This window comes from Passer domesticus, chromosome 8 (genome assembly GCF_036417665.1).
Source record: "Passer domesticus isolate bPasDom1 chromosome 8, bPasDom1.hap1, whole genome shotgun sequence".
NCBI classification, from domain to species: domain Eukaryota; kingdom Metazoa; phylum Chordata; class Aves; order Passeriformes; family Passeridae; genus Passer; species Passer domesticus.
The window spans coordinates 23404001-23429469 of record NC_087481.1 but is presented as its reverse complement, the minus strand read 5'-3'; the positions used below and the strand labels follow the sequence as shown (position 1 = coordinate 23429469).

Below are 25469 nucleotides of genomic sequence, written 5' to 3'. Positions count from 1 at the left end.
ATTGTCTCAAAGTGTTTTGCTCTGAAGTAATAATGGCTATTGTGAAAACCCGGCTCTGGGAGAGAACAGTACAGAGCTGTAGAGCACTACTGAAGTAAGTTTTATGCCTGAATATTGATGCACATCATGGAGTCACCTCGCTGTCTGGAGTGTGTGGAAGAAGCAGGTTGGACACAAACATCTATGTAGTGCTGGAATGCTCTACACGGAAAAGCAGTTGGGAACTTGCTTGATATTGGGAACTCTTGATATTCAAGAGACTGAGCTCACATACAGGAGGAATAGTGAAGAACAAGTATGAATCAAGTTGTTAAGCTTTCAATTTGTTCCCCTTAAGGCAAAACAGCACCAAAACTATAATATAATCAATTATATAACGAATATAAATATTTATCCTGAACTATACTACTTAATATTTCAATAATCTATTTTTAAATCATTTTGACAACTAAAAAACACCAGATTCCTGCAATTCCAGTTTATTTTTAGCAAAAATTAGATGATGCAGCCAGCACTATCACAGGCATGCACAATCCAGGACAAGATCTGAGGATGCCTAGTGCTACTACATTATTCCAAAGATGATTCATACCTAATATGGCCAGAGATTTCACACCATTTGAGCAGATACTCTGGCATTCATCCTTATGATACACATAGCTGTAGCAGCACGACCCAGGCTTTAAACATTTCTTTTTGCAACCACTGCACTTGTCTGCTTTTCCACCAGGAGCTCTCTGTGCTGGACTTTGGAAAAATACTCATTTACAATAAAAGAAATGGATGAATTTTTTGATGTTGAGGCAACAGTAATCTTCAGACACAAAAAACCAAGCAAAACAAAACCAACCCAACCAAAAACCCAAAAAAACCCACCCAAAACCCCCACAAAAAACCCCCACAAAACCACCAGACTGTCAATTGTCCTTCAACCCCATGTCGCAGAATACAGCATCATGGACAAGACGCAGGGAAAAACAAGATGAACAGCTCTGTTTTAAGATGATATTCATATACTTTCTGAGTAAGTGTCACTCATTGACTGCATAGAATGCTTAGATTTTCTGGACTGTTAGCAACCGAACAGAATTAAGTCTCTTGAATTTGTTTCTAAGCCCACTGTTTACTTCATTTTTTGTTGATCTGTAACCCCATTTTGACTACAATACTGGCTGTTACTGCAAAAAAGCAAGCTGGTTCTCAGGGTCATGCGTAAGCAAGGGGAATCTTGTCCAGCACATGTGAAAATTGTTTCCTGAATGCACCAATATATCCAATTATGCACACATATCAATTATACAGATTTTTACTCGGCCCCAATGACAGTTCTGACCTCTAAGAAACCAAGCAACAGCCCTGAGAGAAAAAGAACAAACAAGGGGTGAGGGGGCAGATGAATTGTCTCATCTAAAAGAAAATTTTGGTACAGTTGGATGTTGCTGAGAAATCCTAAGACCATTAAGAACATGTTTTTTTCCACTGATATGTTGTGATCCAACAGTTAACATTATGAAAATAAATTATCACTAACAGCATAAAGCTCTGGCTGCACCAATTATTAAAATTAATGACAGCATAGTTATTCAAATAAATCACAACATGAATGAGAACAGAACACAATTTTAACAAAAACCCCATAGCTGACTCTCCACATCCTAGTCGAGTCAGAATCACCTACCAAATGTCAAACTCATATAGATTTTAGGAAAGTGGAGATCTACATCCAGGTTTTCTGATTAGTCATTTAGCCTTAAGAGAAATTTCATATAAATCTGTATTTATTCCAAATATACAGTTCCAGAACTTCAATCTGCACCTTTCGCCCTCATATGCTGACACGATGAATAAAAGCTATCCAGCTGTATAGCAGAAAAAGAGAAGCATCTTCACATGATTTTGGTTTTCCTCTATACTAGCAGGTTTCTCTGCTGCTCAATGAACTGCATTCCAAGTTCTCTGTAAACTGAGATTCTCTACATATTTTGATATGCCAAGAGACATCTTTGCATATCTCTTTGCAAGAGATATGTTGGGAGAAGTATATCAAATGCTTTTCTGACCCCCATTCAATTGCCCCACATTGCAGAATGCATGCAGTCATATGTCATGTAACGCGTTAAAAGATAATTGGCAGTCAGTTCAATTTTTTAAAAAAGCACAGGAAAGCAAAGAGAATGTAATTTTAAAAGTTCCATGCTAATCACAACTGAACAAATGAAGGATTTGTGTACCAAGACACTCAGTGAACCCCTCTGATTTGGGAGAGTGCCAGTCTAGTTCTTCCTATGATCATCCTTACCAACCAACATTTGACTACCATAGTTCAAGCCAATTCCACAGATTTTCTTTAAATATCAGACAGACAAACAGAAACACAAATTGCAGCTACCCCTCATCTTAGACAGGTTTGAAAAGGAGCAAACATGCAAGTTTTACACAGTTCCTCCCAGTACCCTCCTAAACAACTTCCACAGCAACTGTTCTTGTATCCATCAGCTGAGATGGATGGGAGAAAGCATCACCTGTTTGGGTGGAGACACAAATCCCAGTTAGCTTCTTTCCCGACTCCTTGGAAGTACCTACCTTACACCTCTCGTCTTGTCTCTGCAAGCTCAACCACGCAACTTTAAAGAACTCAGGGCCAACAGATTCAGTTAAATATTTCCCCATAGTCCTGTGCATTCTGCAACAGAAAAACCTCAAAACCAACAAAACTTAAATTGTGTAGTTGAAGCAAAGCCATCTCACATAACTACAGACTGTTTCCTTTGAGGTGAAGGATTGACTGCAGGTGTTTTATTTCCTCAGGATATTACAGGCAAGTCAGAAAGATACTCAAGTACTTACTAGACAGCAGCTTACATTAAATGTTATTTCCTCCCACCTTACTTTGTACGTAACTGTCAACTAGTAACACAAACTCATGAAGTAAGCTAGGGCAGTATGAAATTTTCTTGAATTATAGGATAGTTCCCAGTATTTCAGTACTTCAGTGAATTTTGAGATTTTCTGCTGAGGAGAACACAGAGTAAAGAACATATGCACACACAGCAGAGGTTGCAAGAAGAACGGTGTATCATATAAACCAGTTTCTGTGATACACCTGAAATGTACCCCGGCAAATGAACATGCATGCTGTCAAAGAGAAATTTAACACTACATTATTACTCTAGATAGCTATTGTATTACAGCAATCAGAGTCTTAAAAGCATTTACATGACAAATACACTCAGAGGCCTCTGATACCCTAGACAATGATCAATTTTTTTAATATTCAGTATAGCAAGGATTACAATCATCTGTACATGTGCTCAAAGTTAATTCTCTGTGCAAACTGGAGTCTGAGGGGAAAGGAGAAGCTAATTAATATAAACTACAGAAGTAAGTGACAAGACTGTTCAGTTCTTTCCCCTGCAGAGGGACAGACATCCTGGGCCAAAGAAAGTCAATTAAACACAAAAGACAATCTGAATTAATGGCTACTAGCCCTGATGCAGATGCTTATTTGAGTTTAAAAAAAAAAGGGGGATAAACTGATAAACTGGTGTATCTAGGGATGACTTTGTTTTGTGCTTTGTAAGCAATTACAAGAAAACTTTTTCATTGTTCCACATCAGGAGAAAGCCATGTATGACCAAGGTAGAGTCAGAGTCTACCCCAGACTGAATGAACCATGTCCCTCACCCAGTCCTGCGCTGGGGGCATTTGTTCAGTTACAGAAACAACCATTTTTCGACTTGGATCAGGTGGTGCATGAGCTCTTGTTTTTCTGTGGTGCACAACCTACACCTGTGCACATGGCAGGACTGTGCAGGGAGTGGGGAACCACCACCACAGGGGAGCTGCTTATTGACTCAACACTCATCAGCTCCACACTGCTGGCTGCTGTAAATAAAGACCATATCTTGGGAAAGGTGGTTCATTAACTCTGTCATTATCCCCAAATTGTTCCAGAACTCAAGATACTGACTACAGCTGTACCAAAGCTGTTACTTGACTGTAAAGGGGCACAAGGTGACAGTCACAGTGGGAAAGCAGTGATAAAGGCTATTGTCCCAGAAGGAGGAAATCCCCCAACCCCCAGCCATCTGCTAAACATGACACCATCACACAATGCTTTCACAGTAAAAGAGACCAGCCACATTCTTCGGAGTTCCACTGATTAATTTAAACATTGTTGACATTTGGAAAGTAAAGGAGTCATTTCCTGTAGCAAGATCACTTTTCTTGAACCACCCAGGTCTCAACACAGTAATTCTGGACTTTTTCCTAGGTATTTGTAACATATGCCACTATAGAAAGCAAGTATTCTCTTTTTCATTACTTACATCAGAAAGTAAAAGGATATTTTAAAAGAGGAGGAAAATCTATATAAAATAATAATCAGAATGGTAAAGCTGGAGATTTGTTAAAAAAAAATTATTCTTCCAGTTCTGGTTTTGAACCTTTTAGATAATAAAATAAAAAAAATATCACTGATTTTTTTCATGCTTATTGAATGTTCTAAAAACAGTCATACTTGAATTTCTATTAGCAATCAAATTATTCCTATTAAATACTGAAGCCACACACTGACATTATTATCCCCAATGTTATTTTTACACATTCACCACAGAGTTCTGTTTGCTAAGATATTGATAGCATAGTTTATACATGAGGATGTATCCAAATCTTACTAAGGACCAGTAAGCCAAGAAGATGATTCCTGGAGGCCAAAAGTCCTGGTTCAGAGCAGCAGAATGCAGATTCCTGATGCCAGCAGGTCTCATCTGCTGGACACAGCACTGCACGGCTCCAACTCACACTCCTGTTTGCAGGTCTGGCTTGCCTTGCTACACAACACAAGAAATATGGATCTAGAAAGCCTCCAAAGCAGTGGTGGGAAGCTCAGAAATATTTTGCCAAGTCCACTCCTTGGAGCATGAGGCAGGCTTTGAGCACAGCCTGAATTTATTCTATCAGCCCTTCCAACCCCTTGCCCTGTGGCAGCCCTGCTCCAGCCTGGCAGCAGCACACGCCTGCAGCTCCTGCTGCAGGTCAGGGGAACATCGTGGCTTTGCCTCAGCAGGAAAGGAGAGACAAAGGAGTGAGAACCCCCTCAAAGGGCAAGCAGGGACAGGCAACTGCAGAGGAACATGTCTTTCTCAGCAGAGCTACAGGATGTTTTTCTGCCTCTTGTTGCTGTGCTGACTAAGCATGCTGATCTAACTGCACTTCAACTCATGCAATGGTTGACAGGCAAATTATTTTAAAGACAGCACAGGTGAGCTTCACTTGAAAGAAGCAAAGCTCCTGTAGGTACCCTACAGACTGAAAGTAAGAAAATCAATACCTCTCAAAAAAAACCCTCCAAAAATAAAACAAAAAAACCACCAAACCCCAGAAAAATAAAGCATCTCACACACAACCAAACAAAAAAAACCCCACAAGTGAGTCAGGTAAAAATGCAGATGAACTTTTCACTGGTTCAATGTCAGTCACACCTGCTGTAAGTACAGAACAGTAAATCCCAAGGTCCTATTACTGCAATGTATTAGAGTGGTACAAAGTCTCGCGTATCTAGGGAATGCTGTATTAATCCAGAACTGTAACAACATTTTTGTAAAAAGTCTCTATATTTCCAACTGATAGTGGTCAATACATTTCCAATTCACAGTGCTGTGTTTTAATTAAATTATCTTACAGTAAATACACTAAAACCTCCATTACTTGATGGCATTTAGATTTCAGCTTTCAAATTCTCAGACTTGCTTGTGAAAGGTAAGCTTGGAAAACAGTGCCACCTAATGCTAAGGAGCATAAAAATAGCATAAAAATAAAAACTAATGTAAAAAATGATGTTGCAAATTTGTTTTACACTGATTTTCCACACCATTCTGTAATACTCATCAATAGCTTAAATAGAAGTTTAAAATGCATCTGGCAAATGACATAACAGATTTGGCAAACAGCATTGCTAGTTCAAAAATATATTTTATGGTAGCAGGAACACCTAATTCAGGTGAGGGAGAAGTACTTGTACTTCCCAAATTCCCGAACTACTGCATTCACTTCACATTGCTTGAAAGCACCAAGGAATCTGAGGATGTGTTCCAAACTAGATCTATTTCTATCAGTAAAAAATAAATTATGACAAATAAGATTACTTGCAAATCATGATACAGAACAGCTCCAAAAAAGATGCAAAACAGTGCTGTCATTAGCCACAACTCATAAAAAAGATTATTTACCGTGAAAGACTAAACACTATTCTGTGGTGTTCTTAGTCAGCTTAGTACTATATGTGTTTTAAAATGTTCTTTTATGCAGGGGAAGCAAAATTAGCAGGATCCTAATGTACATAGAAAGAAACAAAATGAACATGCCTCTTCTAGGAGAAATCTCCAGATATCCATCAGCCTCAAGCGATCTGGTGTGAGGGCTTTTCTCTCAAAGCATTCTGGCAAGCAGCTTCCTGAGGTTGGTTCTCACACAGCAATGAGGTCTGTGCACAATTGACAACACTAGATTTGTTTTCCAGAATCTGAACTATGTATTTAAGAGCTGAGAGGCACAAAAACATTACCCTGAATGAATCAAAGACAGCGCAGCAAGACATAACTACAACGTTCATGGCAATTATAATGAACATGGGAAACCAAGGGAAAACTGCTTCTTTATAGTTCAAGTAATTTACATACTAAAATCCAGCTCTGACCATTAAAAAATTCACAATGAACTGAATTCATGTATTAATGCTGCAATGTATTCATTCAAATTACATTAACAGAGAGCATCTGCAGGAATTTTCAGATACTGGACTTTTACTCATCCCATTATAGATTGTGAGGAAAATCCCATTGTCACTTAAATAAACAAGCACTTTTCAAAACTGTCTTCAAAGAAAGCAAGATGACTCTCCTGCGAAGTCATTAAAAAATTTCATGTTCTCTCCAAAGATACCATAACTTTTGATTTTAATCCTTCAATTCCTTATTGTATACAACAATACTCTTCTGCAAGCTGATCTGCTGACAGGCTACATCCAGGATTTTTCCCAGCCACCCTTCACTAAAATCCCAGGACCATAATTTCTGGGTTTTTTCAGTACTTTTTATAGGACTAACCAAATAATAAAAAAATGAAGGTATCTTGCCATGACCACAGCCACTGTATCCTAGCCTTGTTATGTCCAACGCTTTCACACCAGAAGGCCAATAGTTCCACACAACATTGCTTTTATGTCAGTTGAGAATTAGTTCTGTAATCTTCAGCAAGCCTGCTAGGGAGATCAGGATGTATTGAGTTGTTCATGGGTCTTGGGTCTTCAAAAAGCCAAGAGCAGTTGTTGGTTTCTGTAAAGTTGTTCATTGCATGAATGCATCAGTCCCAAAGGCGAAGAGTTCAGAGTGTTAAAGTCCATACTAAGAGCTTTCTGGCACAGAGTCCCGATGTCCTGAGCAGAAGCAGCAGCAGCTCCCCCACCTTTTTTCTTCTTCCCTCCATCTTTCACCCCAGCACAGGGGGATTTTATTCATAAATCATCCAACCAGTTAAAACCACAATTCTAAAGCATTCTTCCTGCACATATCTGAGCTTGATTCTAATGCGCGAAAGCAGTGTTAATTTTTACACAAAATCTGCATGTATAGTTCTATCTGTTTAAGCAAATTGTTCTATCTGTGTGATCTAGAAATGTAAGCAATGTTCTGCTATGTTTTCATTATGTCTGGAATTAAGTTAATTTTGTGAAAGGTAACACTACTGAACTTTATACTAGGCTTTAGGGCTTTTACTAGCTAACACAGTCTCTTAAGACACTTAAAATATATTTCTACTTACTTAAAACTAAAACTTACAGTCCTGCTTCCTGTCTGTATGGCTTAATGTATTTTAGTTTCTCTAAAGGTTCCAATTCAATTCCTGAATTCCTTTCTCTCTCTGAGGGACTCAGAAAGGCTTCTATTTCATGCATTCCAACAGATGTGGATCAAGAAGTTTCATTCTTAATTTCTTTTAACTATCATGGAATGCAGCAGTACATTAATTGTGTGGGGCTTGAAAGACTAGAAAAATAGATTTTCTTTATTGAGGCAAATACCAGTCTGGACTTAATAATCTTTATTTATTTTATATTTATTTTCTTTTTTTCTGTTAGTATACTAGAAATATCATGTTGCACTTGACTCTTATTATCACAATATCAAAGCTTTTTGATTTGGTTCTAACACACTTTCATTAATTCTCACACATGCACACAAAACCAGAAAGTACTTTTCAGTAAAAGAGAGTGGTGAGGGACATTTCACAAGGGCTGGTGGTGACAGAACAAGGGGGAAGGGCATTAACTGAAGGAGGGATGATCTAGATTAGCTATTAACAAAAAATTCTTCCCTTTGAGGGTGATGATGCACTGGCACAGGTTGCCCAGAGAAGTTGCCCCATCCCTGGAAGTGTCCAAGGCCAGGCCGGATGGGGCTTGGAGCAACCTGGTCTGGTGGAAGGTGTCCCTGCCCATGGCAGCAGGAGTGGAACTGGATGATCTTTAAAGTTCCTTCCAATCCAAACCATTTTATGAATAAAGACAGGCACCACTTCGGAGGCTCAAGGTAAGTGTTTGCCTTCAAAACCAAACCAGCATTATAAACATCAAACAAAAAACAGATGTGGCTAAACAGTAGCTAAAATACTAAGAAGTCATCTCTAGTAAAGCTGAAGGTTTATCTAAAGGAAATACAAAGGATCACAAATACTGGCAGACTAGATGTCAGAACGTGGTCAAAGATAAAGAACACAGAATGGTTTGAGCTTGTAAGATTCATAGAACCTAGTAACACATCCTTCTTCAAAAGGAACAGAACACCTGTCCAGGAATCTGCAGAAACAGTTGCTGTTCAAGATATAGAAGGAGTGCTCAGGGAACACAATGTAATTGCATTTTAAAAACCTAGGTTTTGGTTAATTTTGAACTAATTTTTACAAGAAGACAGCTTAAAGATATTTCCTCACAGGACTCCCTTACAGTATAAAGCATATGATAGCATTTTTCTACCACCTTCTAATCAAAGGGCTGCTGGAAGACACTGTAATAAGAGATGAGAACTATTACTCTCAACACTGAAAAATAAGAAGCCACTGGCACAGATGGTACTCACCTGTAATCTTCTGGGCAAATCCATGGGGAAAGAACTGCACTGTCAACTATGCTGGGAAACCTCTGGCTTAAAAGTGCCCAAATACAAGAAGTCTGTGTGACACATAAGGTAAAAAAAAAAAAACAATTCCAGGACAGACAGGTAAAAACACACCAACAGATCTGACACCTGTAGGTGGAGAACTTCCAGAAACTGCCCATTCTAAGGGTAATCTGTGAGCTCATAGATAGGTGTGATATATAGCGAAAAGGTCAGCATGGATTGTGTAGAAGTCATCTCACGGCACCAAACCATGGGAATTCTCTAGTAGCCATACAGTTAAGGACTACTCAGTTGACATACCATTTCAAAGAAGCTATAAGGAATTAAACTGACATAATTGGAAGGAACAACTTGTATGACTAAATAGCTAGTTTTCATTTATCAGTAGTTGTAAGTAAAAGACCCAGAGTAAATAAGTAAAAAGTATCTGTTTCCTTTTTTTTTTTTTTTTTTTCCTTACGGAGCTTAGCAATTTACAAGTGATTCTACACAGAATTTTATCTTTCCAATTCTATTGTTGTAGCTATGTGGATTTTCTTTGCTAAAACCTCAGATTCTTTCAGAGTAGAGTTCCTTTACCTTCTTTCAACCATGCCATTCCTTTATGATATCCAAAAATTTAATCCTCAAACCTACATGCCTAATGCTCAGATAGGTTTCCAAGTAACTGCACCAAAGCTGGTGTTTGCAAAAGAACTTGTTTTGTCTGTGGGGAAAGATCTGCCTTTGCCCACAGTTCTGAACAAAGCTGTCTACATTCCTGTGACTTAAACAAAAGATGCTACATAAGATGCAATTCTGCTCTAAGCTCCCTCAGTAGCCTGTTTACCTGGGTAGATACAGAAACGTCTCTCTGCAAGTCAGCAGAATTCACCTAGCTTTCTCCTCACAAGATAATGAACTGGCCACAGGACAGGGATTTTCAGCAAACAATGTGACCACAGTGGAACACCAGATAAAAGAGGGGAGAGAAAAACCTATTTGGTTCCTCTTTCAAGTATTCTGTAATGGCATGGCTGCACAAATTAGTAATAGTGTTAATCAAAGCATGTTTATTTTCCTCTCTATCATATACAAGGTGGATAACCCCAGGTATAATGTTTAGTTTCCATGCCATATCTGCCTAAATGAATATGATGAAACAGTTTTAACAATTCTGCAGCAAAGGCAGCTTTACACTACTCACCTCTGGTACAATGTGTACTTAACACATGAATAGATTTAGCAATATAAAACTACACATTTATCCTTGTGAACTTTGCTGTAAGTACTATATACTAGAGAATGTATGCAGGTTTGCTCTTCTTTCTACAGAAAAAAGTAGTATAAATTATTCTGGTGGTTTACAGCCATTTTAAAATGTATTACCTCTAATACACCGTGTGCCATTATGAATCATCACAGGAAGAATGTTTTGATGATGTATGTCACAATTTACAGGCTCTCCTGATGAGGCAGATAATACACTAATGTAATGCATTCCAGGGATTAGCAGGAAAAAAAATCACTTTTGTTCTCTTTAGATGATTATACAAAGACATATGCTATGCTCAATCACCCCCACTGACATCAGAATTTATAAAAGCATATAACCATAACACCCAACAATGTCATGGTGTCAGGAAAGGATAAGGCCCATATCTAGCAAATACATAACCAGCATGTTTAGTTGCCTTGCATCTTTCTGTGACCTGTGAATGATGAGGGACTTGATTCCCTCTATTTAGCAACAGTATGATTGTTACAGCTCAACATGCACATGACACCAAACTGATTCAAGTATCCCATGTTATAGTCACTTGAGGAGAGAGCCAAGCAAATACAGCAATATGACACTGCAACCTGAATGATAGGAAATCATAAACTCTTCTACCAACCTGCCTCTCTAACATTTCCTTTAAGATCTGTTCTGAAGAGATCAAATTATCTTCAGGTACAAGGCAGGTGGGGGGGAAGCAGAAGATGGAATTTTAGATTTTGCTCTGTTGCCTTCTGTCATAGGTTTAGAAGGAAGTGAGTTTTTTGGGAGGTTGTGGTCAAACCAATCAGTGCTTGGATTTGAATATTGGCACCTGGTTTGGCCACTGAAGGTATGGACCACCTATGAGAACACAGGGGGTTAAAAGCAAGAACTCCCAGGAGAATTCTCTCTTAGTTTCAGTCTGTAGAGGAGGTCAGAGCTCCCCTGCCCAGCCAGGGCTGGGTGGGGAGGGAAGCCATGCGGCCGGGTGAGGTAGGCCGGAGCCTCGGGCAGAGGAGGGGGGTGAAGGTCTTGCAAAAGATGGAAGGGTGGAGGAGCCCTGAGAAGCATTGGGCCCCCCGGGAGAGAGATAGAGACAGTGCCTGTGCTGCCTTGGAATTCAATATCATGGACTGGCAGCACGGCCGGCCAGAAGGAGAAGTAGAGGATGCTGCGTGAAAAAAGTGCCCGGCAGCTGTAGGAGTTCTGGGCAGACAGAGGCAAAGATTTTCACCCCTTCATAGAATAATGGGAACCTTACAAATACTGGTCCTCCTGAATGTAAATGAAGAGAGAGAGATGAAGCAGTAAACAAGTGTAATGAAAGTGAGTACGAGTGAGAGACGTTAGAAGAGGTGAGAAGAATCCTAGGTGGGAGGAGATGATGGAGTGGCCTTGACCTGGACTCTTTCTTGTATGGTCATGGACAGACCCGTGTTTTTCCTGTGACACAGAGACTGCATTTAGAGAGAGGCAATGCCTTGAAACCTAAGAGAGTGCAGTGAAGCAGTGGCGAAAACGGAGACGGCTGAAGAGGGTGTGAGATGCCCTCTGTCTTTAGTGAAGAAAAAGATCTCTGTTCATGAGGCCCCTCGGCCCCAGGGGGTGAAATCTGGGGAGGACTGGTGTCCCGAAGTTGAGAGACTGCTGCTTTTGTTGAAACTGGGCAGAGCATCCTTAAACAGGGAACCCTAAAAGCAGTCCTGGCCCATGTCCAGTGGTGAGAGCACTGGACATGGGGGGAAGAAGTCACAAGGGCCGATGTTCTCCAGACAGTGCCACGGGTGACACGGAAACACAAGAGATTTCAATTGTGTTTCTGGGGGAAGCCTATGGTGCAAGAGCAGACTCCTCTCTCCCTGATGGACTTGAGGGTTGATTATTTGAGGGATGATAATGGACTCAAAAATTGATTATCTGAAAGATGGTGCCAGTGTGGACATCTGTGGTGTTATTTCATGCTGTGGAAGAAAAGCGGGGAAGAAGAGGAATGTATTTGGAGGGTTTTCATTCTTAATTTTGCGTCTGTTCCTTTGAGATGTTGTAATTAATAAAATTTGTCTCCTTTATTTCTAAGTTAGAGCCTGCTTTGCTCTGTTCCTGATCACATCTCACAGAACCCACTAGAAAAAGTATATTTTCAGGAGGGCACTGACATGCCAGAGTCAATCCATGATACCTTCCCAGCTAAAAGGAAAAGAGACTCTCAAATTTTACTGCATTTCAATTTTCTGTTTCAAATCCCCTACAACCTGGTAAATATCAGAATAAATAAGATAAGTGTAATTGACATTACTCTGCAGTCAAAAGTGAGGCTATAGCTCCTTCAGAACACTAAAGCTCTCTGTAAAGGATTTGAACATTCCAATTTAGTTTGGTCTGATAAACAGCATGGTGTGACAGAGTCAAATGATACTCAGGATATCCACACATCTGCATTCTATTCTTTGCAGTATTATTCCTTTGCTGCATCTTCATGCCCAACTCCAGAGAATTCTCTGGGCAGCCACACTGCTTGTGTCCCCAGGGATGGCTGTCCCACAGCTGCTGTAGATACACAGTGGGCATAGAACACTGATGGTTTAAAAGCATTGAGGAAGATGCATCTCAGTTGTAAAACAGACGTTTCCAACTATTGTGCCAGTGCTACTGGTGTGACCAGGCAAAATCAGACACACACTGAACATGGCAGGCACAGGAGATGAGGATCATTAGGCTGCATCTCCCACTATGCCTCAGCACTACCACACATTGCCAAAGGCAGCTTTCCTCCAATTCCCTAACACAGTATATGGGATGCAGATGTTAGTCCTGCATACCAGGTCCCACAGCAGACAGAAACTGAAGTACAGTTTGGGGTTGGGAAATGTGCTGTGTCCTCAGTGCACCACTGAGCTGTGGATGTGCCACAAGAGTCCAACATGCCCTATCATGCCATGCACACAGGCAGCGTCCCTTCATTTGAGTCAGGGCAGCCTCTGTCTTCAATTCTCTCCCAAGGCCATCAGATTAATTTTTGGAATTATGTGAACGTTACCAGAAGCATAACCCTACAGAAGTTACATTTTGGCTCACAGTACATTTGATCATTCTGTTTGCAAGTCCTTTTGTCTGGTATGGCCAGCTAAAGCATAAACACTGACACATTTTGACAGCATGAGGCATTAAAAACAGATTCTTCATTTTGACCATTACATTTAATCTTTCGAATTTGCATTATTAAGCAACAATAATATGACAGGCTTCTAAATACCCATCTAGTACATTGTTCTCACTATCTAATGCAATTGCAAGTATAAACTAAAAATGGCCATTATAAATTCGTCATGGAACAATTAACATGCAGCACTGCTTTCCTACCCAGAGTACATGGCTTTTTGAGAAGATAATTCTGAAAGTCTGGACAGGACTGCAATGCCTTCAAGAACTGCAATGAAAAGCAGTTCCTGTGCCGTGCTCCTTTGCACACAAAACTGACAAGAGAACAGCACAGCTGCTGTTGCTAACTAAGGAGAATTTTCACTCCAAAGCTGAATGGGAAAGTGTTTATGACTACTTTGGGTTTCAGACACCTACAGAGGAAAAACAAAATAAAAGTAAAATGCAACAGAGATGATCCTATAGATCCAGCTAAAACAATGACAGGATTATACATTTGTTACTCTATTCCAGTAAAATTAGTTCCATACCATTCTTTGTCTTCCCTTTCAGCTGAACGGAGATCCTTCTGTAGAAATGCAGAAAGACCCCCCAGAATGACCTTACGGCAGCACATACCCATACTAAATTAAAACACAGACAATTGTCTTCCTCAGATAAAGTATTCCCAGTATCCAGGCTGTACTGTGAGTTTGTGTTCAGCACCTCCACTATCTTAGCCTTGCCCAGTTTCTTAGGGTGCCTTTCACTTATGGGGAAAGAAAACCCTATTCTTTTAATGAGCTACATATCCAACCACAACAATCAAGTGCACACTTTCAAAGCAAATTATTTCTAGGATCAACATGTCACCTTAGATCTACCTAGCAGAGAGAGAAACATAAACATTGGTCATTTAACATATAGATTAGGTTTTATCTCAAATAATTTTATCACTAATGATTCACTTCTAGTCAGAAAGGCAGGAACTTCTACAGGAGTTCAGCTCAGTGTAAACAGAAGAAAGCTAGTTTGAAATTTTTCACACATTTCTACGAACCCATTGATTTAAACCTTGATGGGTCTCACAGAAATACTGAGAAGGGACAGACAGAAATAACCAACTCAGCTTCACGGAACTACCTCCAGCTTACCTGCTCTTCTTTCTCATCAGAATACTCATCAGAATCCGTAAATGGAAGTTAATCTGTGAATTAAATTAGTTCCATGGCAACAGGTATCCACAAACAAAAGTGAGTTTTGTGTTAGTCTCTACCACAGTCTCAGAAAATAAACTGCTTAGTATAGTCATGAAAACTCCACTGGAGTCAGTTCCTCTTTCAAAGGATGCATTTATGCCTAAAACCCACGTCAATCAAAACTGGCCAGCCTGCTAGTCTGAGATGTTCTCTGCACTCAGCCACCATTTTATCTTGCCCATCACACTCCTCTCAAAGGCTGTTTTTTTTCTGTAGTCTTTACAGATCTCCCTTCAGTAGTTAGAGTTCCTTCCAACCCTATGCTGATAGCAAAACCAGTTTAGAGGAGTTCTTTTTCCCCTTCATCCTCATGTTATTAGCCACAGAACAAATGATCAATAGTGAAATATTTCCCTATCTCCAAACTGGGACAGTTCACTGATATAATTTCTAAGATACACTCATAAATTTATGTCAACTTTCCAGAAGCAAAGCAGGACAGCAACTCCTAACCACAACACCAGATAGGTTTTAACAGTCACCTACTTTGTGGCAGTGAGAACCAACTGTAAACACCGAGCAAGCTCACGCTGTACTGTTGGCATCCCAAGCCCCTCAAAGTCAGAACAAACATGGCATTATATTTCCAGGACATGTCCCCAGGATTACTTGCAAAAACAACCAACAAGTTTAAAAGGGAGGTAATTTATTATATCACACAATACACTGGAAATGGAAAAGAGAGCTTGAAACTTCCCACACACCCAGCCAGGTACAACAACAGGTTACCCAGAGAGGTTCTGCAGTCTCTGTACCACTTTCAGCAGAAGGTTGGATTAGAGCCATCTGGAAATCCTTTCCAAAAGGAGTTATATGATGACCTTATGATGCAACAAAACAATGTTTTCTTTTTTATTTTGTGAAAAGTTTGTTCTCTATTCTTTATATGTGCAACAAAACTTTATTCAGCATTAGTCATTGAAGCTTTGATTCTGTTGCCATAAATAAAACAAGCATTCACAAAAAAACCAAATGGAATCACGGAAGGTTGGAACACAGCTTTTGGGGACAAATATGTCACCTACAATAACAGGAAGAAACCAAGAAACAGTCTGCACTAGCAATGTATTCAGAGAAATATATTTGAAATCTAAGTATCTATGCCCAGTTGTCACACAGCATTTACAGATTGGCAGAAAGAACAGTAATCTTGATTTTCCACTAAAGTAACATTGCCAGCTGAGGGGAGAATCTCAGATAAATCTGATGGAAATATATGTGCAAGCTTCATACTGAACTGAGTATTTTTTTTTTCTGTAAACAACAGTAGAAGTGAAAAAGAAAGCAAAAGAATAGTTGCTTTTTCATTATTTGGACAGAAGCAGTTAAGAGAGGGAAGAAAGGAAGACAGGTCTTTACTCTCTCTCAATTGCAAGTAGAATTAATGAAGGACAATCCTGCCAGCAGACTTCTATTTTCCTTCCTCAATACCCTAGTCTTTCTCCAGACTGGTATGCTGCTCTTGCCATTTTTAGAGCATGTTGTGCAAGAAACTATTACATAGAATAAAAGGCAATCCACATTCCCTGAAAGGACATGGACAAACCTCAAACTACAGAACAATATGTGCTGAAGAAGCACCCTGAAAACATTTTCAGCAAAGCCAGGAAGGGGACTGTGACAAGCAGTAAACAACCTAACATCCCCCTTCAGATGCCAAGAAGAAAATGAGTAAGTAGTAAGTCTTACATTAGAAGCACCCCTCTGCTACTGCTAAGACTGCTTCTACTGCCTCCAGATGGAAGGGGGCAAGAAAGAATCTGCATTTCAGGCAAGAGGTGTTACATCCTTGACACTGAAAGTCAGGAGTTTACCTACTTGCTTTTGGCACAGAAGAACATACAGGATTCACCCATGGTGGTTAGCCTAGAGTTAAATACAGAGTGGGAAGGTTGCCTTGTTCCCCGATACTTCTTCAATTCTATGATTAGGGTGAGGTATTCCACTCATCCAGATTTCTGGATGGGGTGAAAATAAAAAAAATCTATTCCCATCTCAGACTTGGATTGGTCAAACAGTTTTATGGCTAATTCACAGGTTCTGGAAAAGAACTGTCTGAGGCTGTGACAGCTCAAAAGAATCACACTCTATACAGCAGTTAGTGGAGATCCACTGACCTTTGTTTTCACTGGTATCACCACCTAAAGTGACCAAGCATGCCCTCAGATCCTTTGGACAAGACTGCTTGCCTCAAGCAAAATCCCATTTATTTTTATTTCTCCTGCTTTTGCTGCATTCAACCCTACATAGCTACACTAGCACCAAGGTCTGCAAGGTCAAGAAAAAAAATACTCAACTCCACTGTTATTCTGGAAACACACATTTCAAAAGTTATTTCTTACATCTCTTTGAAACAGTCTACTTTGCTCCAGATCTGTAAGCACTCAGTCTCTGGCAAACACTTACAAAGAAAGACAGACCTGAAAGGTGATGTCAGGAAACTAATCACCAAACCAAACGGATGCTCAGTGCAATGAACATGGCTTAAAACACCTTTCAGGTGACTCACTATTTCTTCAGTAAGCTCACTGAAACTGATACAGATTTACCGTTTAGAATCTTGATACAGGATTCAGGTTTATAGTATGTCAGATTATTTCTGAAAAAGATATTAATTGAAAAAACAATGGCAAATTATGTGGCTGGTTTTGTAAACTGATTCTAATAGCAACAGCATCAAAATATTTTGCTGCAGCATATTTTGTAACAGCTATAATAAACATGGGGAAGGTGTCTTACCTAGAAGCAGCACCTTTCACCAGCCCAATAACCACTCCTGGAAAAGAAGGAGCAAGGTACAGAAGTTGAGTAGCACTGATCAAAGTTCAATTATCAGTTGAGTAAACTATTTTTTTAAAGAAAGGAAAATTTTAAACAAAAAAAAAATCCTACCACAAATATAACTTAAGACCACTGACAGCATAAATACAACCCTCCTGGAGGAGTATTTCTTGAAGAGAAAAATAATGCAGACAAACGTAAGGAAGTACAGTTTCAAGCATGTACCAGGTTATCTTGCTTTTCAGCACAGAACAGACAAAGGTGAATGTGTTCTCAGTAGGGAGCACATCAGATTTTCCTTTAGGAAGGAAAAACATTTCCCAAACCCTTCCAAAATTCTACATAAACAGTTCACCCTTGTACAACCTTTGCAGCTATGGGTAAACAGAAAACTCATTCTAATATGAGAAAGACAATTTACATTTTTGCCTACTCCAAACAGGTCAATGCACCCACTTTTTAGTTTGCCATTAAAACATTACTGGTTTTTAAGCTCTGCTCAAGAGCCTATGCTTTTCTCCTTATCTACGTAAACTGCACTTAACATCTCTTTGCAAATGAGTGAGTTTGATACCAAAGGAAACCCAGTACTGCAGGGTAAAATAGTCCCTGATTTATTTAAGAGAATATATTTACAAAAGAGAAAGTAAGGTATATATAGATTTTTAGTTTCATTATATAACAATTAGTACGACTCCATTTACAAACTCTTGGCTGCATTAGGGAAATATCAATACCTTTCTATAATTTTAATGATGTCACAGGGTCAGCTGAAGCTAAGGGAGTTGCACTGTGGATTAATTCAGACCAGTTAGGATGGTAAATTATTGAAGGTTTGTCACTCTTGCACAACAACAACACAACCAAACTCTTGTGGAAACTTTAACTGCTGCTGCTCCACCTCTCTGCTCAAACTGGAGCCCCATAGCAGTGCTGGTTGAAGAAAACATGTGGGTGTGCCTGAACTACTGCTGAAGGGCCTGAGAGTTCACAGGATCCTGAGGGAATCCAGGCTGGAATGCAATTCCCACCTCCAGGCACTACAGGGGGAGCAGCACCCCTGTGCACAAGGGTGCAGTAGCACAGCTGGTATCTGAGGCAGAAATTTAAGCCGTAACTACTGAATCCATCAGGGCTGCCTGTGGACACCTCCACAAGGGTCACAAAGCAACACAGGTGGATTCTGCCCTCCATTCTCTGACACAGAGAGTGCTGCTGTGCAACAGCATCCATTCCTTTCTGATCCCTTGACATCAGCTTTTACCCAGCTGAACTAACTCATTCCCATCAAAGAGATTTTGACACTGTAAATGCTGGTGGACTTGTACCCCTTTACCTGTAACAGCATTTGGGATTTTATGTAACTGGTTAGAGGTACTGCCCTAGTGCCTGGAACCTGGAGCACTGCAGGGTCTAACACCTACAGCCTTTGCTTCTCCGTGCGCTTCATGTTTCTGATAAGGTGTGCAACACAAAGTTCCCAGCCCTGCCCTGCCTGCTCTACTTCCGACACCCTTCACCCACCACGTGAAGCACAGCTGCCTCTGCATAAGCACAAACCCACCCACACACACACTGCAGGTTGCAGAACCTTGTCTTAATTCATGTAAGTTTTGGCTGATTTATATTTTCATGTTAGCAAGAGACGATTGAAGCTGTTCACAGAGACAAAGAAGCCACAAAATCAGATCAGAATGTCGAAACAGGCAGGATTTTAAAAGACTAATTTTGAAAAGCTGCATCACACATTCACCCTTCATAACGACTGCTTTTAATTTAACCATTTCAAGTGAATTTTCACCGAATTCTGGTTTTCATTACCAAATGTTTGTGACCCAGGATATTCTACGATTGGGTATGACTTTTTTCTTTCTTTTCCTCCTGATGGACACTGCCATGAGAACTACAGTGAAATACATCCCTCCTACTCTGGTAATAAGGTATACATTCAATTTTAAATTATAGAAGGCAATTGTTTTTTTGGTGTTGTTACTTTCAGTAACACAAATCAGGCTGGCTGGAGGTGTTATTTCTACCCTGGAGAGTTTTATGCAATATTTTAAATTGTAAAGGGAAATAAGTGATTCTGGCTTTTATTGCAACACAATTCTCAGTGACTTCTCCTGGTATTATATTTCTGGGAACTGCTGCACAATGCAGACTAACATAAACTTCAATGTGCACCTTGAGAGAAACATGCATTTGAAAGTTTATTTAGGCAAGGTAAAAGACTACCTGAGAAGACTACATTAGCACATGCTAAGCAGAATAGAGCCTGATCTCCACTCTGCCTACATTTTCCTCATATGTAAGTGGACAATTTAGTTTAATTCATACTTCCACTTGGATGCAAAGTCCTAATCTTCACATTCCAGTCAAGCCAAACAGACAGATTATTTTGTGAGAATAACTAGAAACAGTTCTTCCTAGGCAAGAAACAGTGACAATCTAAATGATGTAAGTATAACTGAATTGTATAAAATGTTTCCATAAGTAATTTAAAAATATTGATACTGAAAAATTAATTTCTCAAGCCAAAAGGGAGTAAGCATCCTGAGAAGTTCTGTGGTTTTATTCAGCATTAGCTCATTTTAGATCCTGGGGTAGATGGCACAAACTGAAAACAAGCAACTACAAGGCAGGCTGGTAAGCCTGAAGGAACAGTGCTGACACCTCGCAGAACTCTTGTGTCCTGTGGGCAGTTTTTTCACTCTAAATAGCTTTCGTAATGCCACTCCACCCACCTTCCATGTCACATGAAAATATAGCTCTCTCCTAAACAACTGTTTGCAGACAATAGGAATTATAGTGATTGCCAAACCCATGTGGAAATCAAATTGTTCCACCCCCCACACTCTGATGCAGCAAACATGCAATTGGTTTTGAAAGGAAAACCACCAAGTTTCCTTTCTACTAATAAGCTTTAAAAACATATCTGTAGATACTAGTAGAAAGGGACAAGAAGAGCAATTTAGAAACAGCAGTCCATAGTCCCAGGTGGGTGAACACAGAAATACATTCTGGTTTAGATTTTTAAGAGGTTCTATTTCTTTCCTCACCCAATACATCCATCTTTTTAAAGTACCAAGATTAACTCAAATAAACAGCCTTAAACGAATGAAATTTGAAGTCAGTAGCATCTTGTAAGGACATAAAGTGACCTTCTTCCACCTGTTTCACTTCTCTGGCTGTATTTTCCAAACACTGAAAATAACATTAACTGTATGGACAAGAGGCTAAGATAACTTTATCTTCTGGCACAGCTGGCAAGAAGCAATGCACAAAAAGAATAAACTAAGACTTCATTCTGCAATAGGAATTGGTATTTTTTTATTAAGTGTATATGAAAAAATTACTCCAATAAATTTTCTTCACTCAGGAGACATATCAGCCTAATAGATCTATAGAAATGGCAGGAAACTGCTGCAAAAAAACTTGTTTCTGTGGGGAATATGGAAAGGATTTGACTAGTGTACTGTAGACAATTTATCCCTGTTTCTGACTTGAATGATATATATTTAAGTATAAGATTTGTAGACAGAAGTAGTCAGCCTTCTGCCCAGTGTGTTCCCAACTCCACTGAAACATACACAGCTACTCTATTAAGAGCTAAGCTAACTGCTTTGACTGAAAATGAGGATTTTAGCTTTCTGACAAAATTACAGGGATTCCTCAGAAAAACGTATGAACTGGATTTCCAGTTTGCTGGTTTTGTTACCAAATCCAGTTCTCGGAAAATGTGTTTTCATGCACAGTGTTCTCTATCCTAAAATGATGACTAATCACTGTATCTTTTCCCTTGAGTAAAGTTCAGAATAAGCAGTTCTAAAGAGCTAATGTGTATAAACATTTGCACAAACAAAAGCTACAACAGAAACACAGTGGGAGTGAAAGAGTTTGGGTCACAACATGGTTGCTGTGCTTTGTTACCCTCCCAAAAGACAGGGAAAAGAGATCTACGCCCTAACTTGCTTACAGTCTATATAAAAAGAGCCAAGATTAAAGCATCAGTTAAAAGGTAGCTCTCCACACAGAAGACAGAGATATTCAGAGGAATTACATCTGCTTAGTTTTGTTGCGTTTTGTTTGGTCAGGATTTGACATGGATTTTAATATGCTGTAGTTGATTTCTTCTGAAGGGTTCTTGCTGGAACCAATACCTATTTTGTATAAATGTAAAATGCATAAGATTTTTAGTTGTTTTTCTGAATGAAACCCTAAATTTGTGAATATGAAACAGTTTATTCCCAGTATGCATTTAACAGCTGCATTCTTCTGAGACAATGGGATATGGAGAATATTAACAGAAATTAGTAAGGGAGAGTTGTGCTGTGCAAAGAATTTAATAGGAAAGGTGCACAAGGAGCTCAAAGTTTTAATAGGACAACAGAGATGACATGCAAAAAGAAGGCATGAAAAAACTCTACACGGCAGAAAGAGAATGGTGCAAATCTCCAAGATCTGCAAAGAACTTGGAAAAAGTGACCTCTCAGCACCCTGTTCTGCTCCCCTGTACTTCAATTCTCTAATTTATTCTAGTCTAACACAACTGCAAGTTCAGTTTTCTTGAAGCAATCAACAAGTTTGTTGCTCAGAACAAACATCAAACTGATCACTAGAGATAAATAGTGCTTTGTCAGGCTGCCAGAATGACTCTTTAAAAGAAATACATTATTACAATTTTAGGAAGTGCATTAATATCACAAGTACAACTGGTCTTCGTTTTCCCATGTCAGTGTTAGGCATGCAAATGTACTACTGCCAGGATAAAGGGCAAACTACTGTTGCCCTTTATCTTAAACTATTCTGTTTATTTATCTCAGCTTCCAAACTGTGCTAGTTCTTCCCTGCTTTGCAGTCATGTGCCAAAGCCTCAGCTAAGATCAGGGCTCCTGTGGCAAGACACAATCCTTGCCTCAGAGAGATTACAGGTTAAATAGCCAAGACCAGCAAATGGTAGGAGAAATAATGGACAAAGCTGGAGACAAAGTTACTTGCCCAAGGTCACAGAGCAGCACACAAACACAACCACAACCCCTATCTAGACTTCCCTTCCTAACAGGTTGCTGAACTTTGGCTGAACTTTCTTCTTTGCTGCTTCTCCTCAGTTTTGAATAATTCATTCTCCAGCTCTTAGGTCAAGATTTCTGTTCACGCATGATAATGTTAACCAGGCAAGAAGCCTTATGCTGACATATTAAAAGCACTGGCAAGATCAAAACTTTTTAGCCAAGAATTTTGCTGCTGGTTTCTTTATCCATATACATTTAAAGTTGTTTCTTCTTTACTGATACTGGTGCAACTAATTGTGTCTCTGTCTGCCCATGGCAAGGACTTAATTTCTGCAATTCATAGCTCAGGACATGAAAAAAGTGCACTTCAATTAGCTGCAGCATTTCTTCTGCCCCATAAGTATTTTAATTTTGTAGAGTTTACTGCAAATATGGCAACAAAACTTAGTAGCATAAAGGCAAAATGTGAGTTCTGCTACTAAGAAAAATTCATTACTTTTACATGCAAGACTGGATCACCCATCCAAATGACTTGGAGCCAGAAAAAATTCTAACTAGCTACTTGTTCTAGATAAACAAAATTGTTGTCTTGACATTAGCCAGACAAAGTTACTGCATTGAATAAAGTTGACAGACGTGATTTCTGGAAGTGCTAAATACAGCTCCTATTGACCCTAACCGCGGTAATAAACTGACATTTTTAAAACTGAGATTGTCCATTGTCCAATTACCCTGAATCAGTTTGTCTAAGGGAGTGTCCTTGGGCTACCTTCTATTAATTACAGCACAGCAACTGAAGCAGTTGTAAGTGCCTTAAACCTTTAAATAGAATGTTGATCACATCATCTTCTGTCATTCTCCTTGAATTCCACACCTAGGTTCTGTACCTTCCTGGTTGCATTTTCTTTGAGGGGTATAATACAAACTACAGTGTAATTCTAAACTACCCAGAAAAAAAAAGGGTGATGATAACCAGAGAAACTGGAAGTGTACAGTAGACAGTGAGGATGAGTAATAGCAACAGTATTTCTATCTGTTGTCCAAACTGATTGTGCACATCTCCTACAGTGGCCCTTCTTAACCAGCCATCAGCTTCCAGTAAAGACTTCAGGATATTGGGAGTCCTTTATCTAAATGTCACGAAGCATTGTTTGAACAGAGGACAGCGTGAGTAAATATCATCTAGAATTATTTTCTAACACTTACATAAATTACATCACATAACTTTAGATAGTGAAATACACCATTATCAAGTATTTAATAGTACACTTTATATAATAAAAATTCAATGGAGCAGAAGGTGGTTGCTATAGCAACTGGATGAAATAGCTCCATATGAACTAAATGGGAGTGAGAAAAATGTGTGAGATGTCCTGGTAAGAAATCTGGATGCTGATGTCTCATTACAATGCACCAACTTAGAGATTACTCACTCTTCAGACTCTATGGGTGATGAAAGAGGATGTAAACTTTAAACAAAGGGCTAGCTTGGTCAAGAGAGCAAATGGGACAGCACAGCACTCTTAGGCTGTAGTTGAGTATTGTAACAAAAGCTGGATGATAAATTCTTTGCTTCCAAAAAATGGGTAGGTTTCCCTGAGTAAAGTGTAATTCTTGTCCCCAAACAATTTTATTTATAACAAATTCCATGTCAAAAAGTGAAGAGAAACACAGAAACAACAAAGCCCCAAAACCAAAGAAATATAAATCTTCAAGCTGAACAGTGACTTTACTCAGCAACTTTGTAAACTGGCTTGCATGTGAGTACAGAATTAGACGTAACGACTTCTGGAGATGCTTTAGAGCCTACACACCGTTCTGTGGCTCTATTTAAGCTGCACATTTGGCCTCTCATTTCAAAACTTGTCCCGCCCTTAATTCAGGCCCACATACTGTTTATCTTGAACAGAAAAGGAATGGAAAAGAGTTTTGAAGGCAGAAAACTCTCACTACTTACTCATGTTTAAATGAAGTGAATTTTCAAATAGAATGAAGAAATAAAATAGAATTAGAGCCATTTCTAAAAAAGCTCCTGTCATTAAAAAAAAATAAAATTCACAAGTAGTAGGGGCTGCTTCAGTTCCAATCAAATAAATGCTTGAGACCTCAGGATTAGAAGCACTGAAGACAGGGTGCTCCTATGAGGGGAGATGGGGGAGAGGACATGTGGTTAACTTGGTCATTTCACACATACTGGACACAGAACTTAAACGAATACAAAAAAGTCCATGCAGCCTTAATTATGTATCCTTAATTTAAAAGCCTCACATTTTCTACCATTTTCATTTCATTCAAAACATCAATGTTTTATTTTGACAGTAGTTTTCCACACAGCTGCAGTGTCTTTTGAAATCCAATAGCAGTGCGAGCATATAGTAAATCAGTCTGTAGTCATTCAAAAGAGAGGCTGAATGACAGACTAGGAATAAAATCAAAACGCAGAATCACCATTGCTGTGGTAAGTATTTGAGCTAATACTATATATAATTGTGCTGCTAATGCCAGCTTCAGCTTATAGAATCTCAGGTGCCCACAGTAACATTATAACACAAGAAATATCAGAAATTAGATAATAAAGAACTGGTGACAAAGTTGACTTTAAACCTCCAGTAAGATAAAAGTTGTGAAAAAATCTTCTCAGAGGGAGAAACCATGTGGTACACAGTGTATGGCAACTTGTTCCTCACTATTTCCAGTGCTGTGTGCTACCACAGGATGCATGGGAGGACGTGCAGCAACCCTTTGCTGTGAGCTGATCCTTAGCTGTAAATGCAGTTGAACAAAGGGGTCCTAAGCAAAACAGATCTCCTCCAGCTGGCGGGGGAAGAGGGGAGATCTCAATATTTCAGTGTTGCCTTCCACT

General features: G+C 39.3%; 1 long non-coding RNA gene across 1 annotated transcript in view; it reads right to left on the bottom strand.

Annotated features, from left to right (window-relative positions):
- LOC135306142 (uncharacterized) overlaps positions 1 to 25469 on the bottom strand; it is a 100186-nt gene that overhangs the window by 34132 nt on the left and 40585 nt on the right. Inside the window, exon 4 of the long non-coding RNA XR_010366986.1 lies at positions 17553 to 17589. This is a non-coding gene — a long non-coding RNA (uncharacterized LOC135306142). The remainder of the gene's footprint in view (positions 1 to 17552; positions 17590 to 25469) is intronic.